Source organism: Condylura cristata, unplaced genomic scaffold, assembly GCF_000260355.1.
Source record: "Condylura cristata isolate star-nosed mole 26May11 unplaced genomic scaffold, ConCri1.0 scaffold00007, whole genome shotgun sequence".
In the NCBI taxonomy this organism is placed as follows: domain Eukaryota; kingdom Metazoa; phylum Chordata; class Mammalia; order Eulipotyphla; family Talpidae; genus Condylura; species Condylura cristata.
The window spans coordinates 3,496,442-3,503,239 of NW_004567108.1; positions in this window are offsets into that span (position 1 = coordinate 3,496,442).

Consider the following 6,798-nt stretch of genomic DNA (forward strand, 5'->3'; position numbering starts at 1 on the left):
AGCGGTCTCCTTTCACGAAATCCCTTCGGGCTTGAGTCTGGAATGTATGTCAACTTTCAGGAGAGCCCCTCGACCAGCCTGAGCTTGAATAGGTGGCCATAAGCCCCCCAGCGCCTCTTCCTTCTCCCTCCTTTCCTGGAGCTCCTGCCCCTCGGCCTGACACCTTCTTCTCTCCTCCCCCTGGCGCTGGGAAGAACAGAAACACCCCCTGGTCGCTTGCCCTTGGTCTTCCTAGGCCGCATGCCTGGCCTCGGCCTTTCCAGTGCGCCTCCCTATCACCTCCTGCTGGGACAGCTCCCTGAGGCCACCGACTTGCCTGGGGCTCCTGCCGTGACATCGGCCAGTGGAGTCACCTTAAGGAGTCTGACTGGCACTGGCCAGACGCTGGTGCCTGGGAAGTCCTCTCACCTTCACCCCGCAGCTCTGTCCGGATGCCCTGGGGGCGCGCCCCCTCCACTCACCACACTGGGCAGGCAGAACACACTCTCACTCTCCCTGACCCTGTGAATCCCAGTGTCTGGTTGTGACGTCAGCACTCCCCTCTCCCCAGAGCTCCTTTCTGAGACAGTCACCATCACCACCGACCCGGGCACTGTCACCAGAGCCATTTCAGCACTGAGGATTCTAGCTAACAGGCTTCTCTTTTGTGTCAGAAGAGATAATGCAGCAATGGGCACATGACTTGGACGTTTATCCAGGGCTAGTCTCCATACTTTGGAGGCAAGAGCAAGCAGAAGTTCTAGACAGGTTAGGAAATAATGCACAGAGCCACAGGTTAAGCAAGAATATTTGAGGCCATGCAAATGGTCTTTTTTTTTTTTTTTCCCTTCACTAAAGTACCATTGGTTACTACCCCTGTTAGTGTTTAAAATAGAGGGTGTCCCCTCTGGTGTAGTCAGGGCACTGCACCACCCCCAGACACCCGCGGCTCTGGGGGGGGGGCGGTCACTGTCATTTTTAACTCCACTGCCCCCAAGCTGGACAGGGTACTACAGCCTTGAGTTCACCTCCCCTCCCAAACTGGCTGGCCCAAGGTTAACAAGCTGCAAGCTCACATGGCCCCGGTGCCTGTGAAGGAAGCCCCTGAAAAGCCATTTTACAGCACGTGGTGAAGGATATTTTTCAGTCCAGTTCTCAGAAAGGTTGTTGAATCACTGCTGTGTGCAGGTGCGGAGGAATGCACAGACTACTGGAGTGTTGGAAAAGATGCTCTTTGTGTCTCCTTCCTTGTTTTTGTTTTGTTGTTTTGTTTTGTTGTTTTTTTTTACCTGATCTTGGCATCTTTTAAATCAGGAAGTGTATGCATACTGCGGGTGGAAAGGGAGTTGGGGCTGAGGGGAGGGCCCTTTTGCTTGGGATTAGATTAGGCACGTACATACTGTCCACAGGAAGTGTGTGCCTTTAATGCCTCCTTAGAGCGAAGGCAACAGAATAATTTTCTAGAGTATTTGAGAGTTATTTTTAAAGCAAACAATGGCAAACCTTGTTCACTCACCTTTCAGTTTGGAGATGAACTAAGGCAGGTCTTGTCGACTTCTTTAGCAGGTGGGTGGGTGAGGTGGGTATTTTTGAAGACCAGGGATACCCTGCGGTAACTTGATTTAATGTGTTTGTGTCCAGTTTTACTGGAACATTTATGATTTTCCTTCTTCTAAAATAACTCATCCATTAAGATATTATCAAATGCACAATGAGATAATATTAAAACATAAAATAACCATGTGCACAGTTAGATCTTGAAACAACTCACTGCTGCCATCTTTTGCCTCCTGCCTCTGACATTTCTATAAAAAAAGGAATATTTTGGTGCTCTTATTCACTATACGACCAGACTTATTAGCTTGCTATTTTCAAATTAGAGCACTCAACTCAAAATGAGAAATTTTTACTGTGCTGTTTGTTTGTGTATGGATAGTTATGACATATAGAAGTACATCTGAATCCTAACTGCTGTATCCCTTAATTTTTCCAATTGCTTTTCAAAATTTAAAGCAAATCTATTTTTATGTAGAAGTTCTGCTTATTTTTGGCATAAAACAATAATTCAAAATACTTTTGTAAATCTATGCATCATTTTATAGCTCAAAATATGGCAGTTTTAGGAGCATGGAATCCATGTTTGATCAAAGCAATTTAAATGTATGACCATATTTTATTTCTCAAGTTCAAATAAAGATAATGTTCCTGCAAGATTTAGAGTGAATTACTCATTAATAAGCAAATAGAAATTTGTCAAATTAGGATATTAAGTCCTGTGAGTGATTGATGTGCTGTTGAACATCTAAATGGGAAGACTAATGGCACGCCTTTAAAACTTGCCATTTAAATCAAATTCTTTAGAATACGAACCCAACATGTCATAATAACTATACATATAGCTATTATTGAAGCTAGAAAACGTCGCTTCTTGCTGATCATGAGGCATATGCATTTGTTACTGGGAAATATTACTGTTGTTTTGTTTGTTTTTTATTGAGCAAATATTGGCTTACAACACTGTGTATGATTTACAGGCATAGGATCATTGTGTTACACTCCACCACCAAGGCAGCCAAGGTCCCCCATCACCTTGTAGTCCACTGCACCCCCTCTGTGTCTGACACCCCACCTCACTCTCCCCCTCTGGAAGCCTAAATTCCAAACTTGTATTTCTAGAGTTTGTTTTTATTTGACTCTTCATTTGAGGTCTCGATATGCCAACTATAAGTGGCATCACCCCTGATTTGTCTCTCCCCTGTTGACTTATTTCACTTAGCATTTCCCTCCAGTTCTATCCGTGCTGCAAAATCAAGAGTTGATCTTTTCTTTTTTACAGCTATGTAGTATTCCATTACATATACATACCACGCCCTCCTAATCCACTCCTCTGTCTGTGGGCACTTATGTTGTTGTAAAATGTTGCTTTGTTTTTATAAGACTTTCAAAGTAGCTATTTTGATTTGCCCATTTTAGTAGCAATGATATATGATTCATTTCATATTTGCTTTGAAAAATCATACTCTCACCCAAGCTAACCTTCCTACTGCTGCTACTCATATGATGTATCATCTACTCATTCATTATCTCTCTCTCTCATTCACTCACTCACTCATTCACTCACCAGCAGATTTTTTGTTTGTTTTGTTTTTGTTAATGTCTACTGTGATGTAGACCCTGCGTAAAAATTGGGGACTCTGTGCTCCCTGGTGGCGCAGCGGGTTAAAGCATAGCACTGAGAAGCTAGAGCCACTTCCGCATCAGTTTGATCCCTGCCTGCCCCAGAGGTGACCACAGGGCGCGGCAGACCTCTCCTGACCCGCCAGCTGCTCCCCTCAGCAGTGTACTTCGTCGATCTGCCTGTTCTACTCCCCATTCTGTCTCTGGTGACTCCTCTCACTGCCCCTGCACCTCTGGCCTGTACCCCAGTTCTGTATGCACAAATATATAAATCTTTAAAAAAAATGGGGACTCAATAGCCAATGATAGATAAGAAAACAGATACCCTACCCTTATGAAATTTTAGTATAAATTAAACCTCTTGAGTGAGAAGACCGAGGAAGCCAGTGAAGATGTAACCATAGTCAAATAATTTCATTTTTTCTCATTGTTTAATCTCTTAGGTGTTGGGGATTCCTTTATTTAATTCCTTTTCTTCAATGTTTTTGCCTCTTTAGGGGATACTGTTTTTTCTAAGTTCTGAAAGTAGAACATAAAGTTCTGTTTCAACTTATTCTAACTTGTCAACTTGTGGTTTAATGGGCTTCCAGAAGAAGGAGGAACAAACTTCCCAAATTTGAGGCCTGCAGATAAGAATAGAAGGAGTTCCAAAGAGTGAAACAAGGGATTCTTACTAAGTTTCATTCAGACTTTCTAGATAAATTTTAAGGTCGATTTGGTTTAAAGTGTCATCAACAAAATTTAAGTTTTTATACCAAACATTTAAGCCAGTGATTTTTTTAAAAAGATTTATTTATTTATTTATACAGAACTGGGGTACAGGCCAGAGATGCGGAGGGTGAGAGGATTCACAGAGTGGGGAGCAGAACAGGCAGATCGACGAAGTCCACTGCTGAGGGGAGCAGCGGGCAGGTCAGGAGAGGTCTGCCACGCCATGTGGTCACCTCGGGTCAGGCGGGGATCAAACTCATGCGGAAGTGGCTTAAGCTTCTTAGTGCTGTGCTTTAACCTGCTGTACCACCTGGGAGGGCCCAAGCCAGTGATTTTTGATGACAGCCTTACTGCCTCCCAAGAGGGATTTGAGAAATGTGTGAAAAAGTATATTTTTACTGTCACTGGTATTTAATGATCACAGGCCACAACTCATAAACATGTTGCAATATCCGGGACAATCCCACAGGAAGGTGGATACCTGTGTTCTTCCTGACTCTGAATCCTCTGTGTGGCTTAGCTTGAGCCAGCATTTACAGAAAGAAGACATAGTGTTTCATTTTAAATAACTTGCCTCTTACTGGTTCTCTGTATTTATATTTGGTTAGTGTGCAGGCACTGAAAAATCAGTTAATAGCTGTGAATTATTTTCTAGGATAGCACAATATTTGTTATGAAAACAGGCAAGGCTTTGATGGGCTCTGAGAATGAAATACCAAAATGATTCACTTAAGAAAATCAATAGCATCTATTGTGATCATGTGCACTATAGCTTCAGGAAGGAAATCTGGATTAATTAATAAAACTATGGACCCCACTGCTAATCCTTTAGAATCAGTGCCTGTCTGCAAGAAATATCTAATTAATGACTAATCACATATGTTGGATTTAAAATCAGTCTGCATGCATGAAAAAAATCTGTTAATTTCATTAGTCTTCTGCCTCAGATTCAGCTTCTTCTTTTAATTCTAAACATTTGTCCATATCACCTCTTATTATGTTATTTTGCTTTACAACTTTAGTTTGACCTTTTAGGGTCATTAATTCTTTAGTTTTTCAGTTTGCTTCTGATTAAGGCCAAGTCACTCTGGTTGCTCTCTGATCTCTACCTCCCCATCTGCTTTTGTATGGAGCTCAAATTTGGTTCTGTGGTCAAATGTGATCTGCTCTAAAAACGCTTCCCAGCTTCTCTTGCTGCTGCATGGAATCTGTCATTGATTCCACAGGGGGTAATGGAGTGTTCAGAGAGAAGCTGGCTTTTGTTAGTCTTTTCACTCTTTGAAAACAAATCAGTGAATGAACTAAGATGAGAATTATTTAATTGTTACTGACCTGTGAATGAAACCAGGTCAGAGGTTGGCAGCATGAATCTCCCTTCCATAACCCAGTGTTCTTACACTGCCTACCACTGTTGTAACCCATTTCGGCCGCTGGTCTCTGTGATGTTCTCTCTCCTGTTTGTGTGAGTGCAGCATATCCAAAATGAATTTCCCCATTGCAATCCTTGAAGTTCCCTCGTTATAGCCCATGGAAATAAACAGCATCTTCCTCTTGGATTATATTGAGAATTAAAGAACAAGTGCATTGATGTAAACACACAGCACTAAGCCTGGCCCATGGTGAGTGGTTAATACATGTTGGCTAATAGTAGTGATGACATTGAGAGGCCCTTTACTTCTGCTGTTTTATCTTCTTGCTATGCCAAAGCACTCTTGTTATCTGATTACACATATCTTATTCAGTCATCAAGAGAGGAGGCACTACCCCCCTGTCCATGAATACTTTTCATATTCATTTTTCCTAATAAGCGCTAATACTTTCCTTTCACATGCAAATCATTATATTCTGCAGCCTGATTAGTTTACATTGATTTTCATTTTATAAACTGGATGTTTTTATTATTTTCACTGAGGTCTTAAGAATTCACAAAAATATTACATGCAGGTCAGACTCTTTTCTCTTTGTTAGATTTCTGGGTGGTCCATCTCTATAGGCTTTGTAAAATATACTGTTCTACAAAACACACTGGTTCAATTGTATGGCTATTCCATGCAACTTACTACTTTAGTTTATCTGTGGAAAATTATGCCATTAAAGAGTTTCCATGTTCTCTAAGATTCTGTCCCCACATGTATATTAGGTATGTACTTGTTTAGTGAGCGCTTGTATTTCTTCAGTCACATTCATTTATTTTTCTTTTCATTATACATGGATAAGGTCTTCTTAATTAATTTTCGAACTAATGAAATATAAAGTTGGTGTAAATATTTTGTTGAACATTTGAACTTGTTTATTATAAAGCAAGAAATTATCACAATAAATAAATTGGAAAATTATGAAAAAAAATCATCATCCATGAACTAGAACTAGAACAGTTTGGCTCAATGGCAGTCAACAAATGTACCTGCATCCTTTTATTCAGATAAGATTATATTCCTGTAATTTCCCCATCCCTCTTTTTATGATGACATTTTATTTTTCTAAGTTTTGTTCATTCTTTATGTAGCTGATTTTTTATGTTATACATTTTGGCTGTTATTACATGATCACTCCTATTGTAACTGGGTGGTCCCTAGGAGAAGGGAAGTTCCAGGTTCCCTGCCCCACCCAGAAGGAGGGTGGAACTGAGCAGAGAAAAAGGAGAGAGAAAAAGAGAGAAGGAGGCCAGATGGAGAAGGAGGAGACCTAAGGAAGCCACATGGAGCAGCAAACATGTGATGAAGAAACCGGGCTTGTTTCCTGACCCTGGACTGGTTAAGGCAGATGTGCGTGAGAGACCTGTAGGGAGGTGAATATGGCTGTGTTTATATTGATTTTGATTTTGCTCTTTTCCTCCCAGATTTGTCTGGCCATTTCTGACCCTTTTCCATGGGTCCCGGCCAGAAGGTGCTTTAGTCTTGTGGCAGGCTTTAGGCCTTGCTTTGGGCCAAT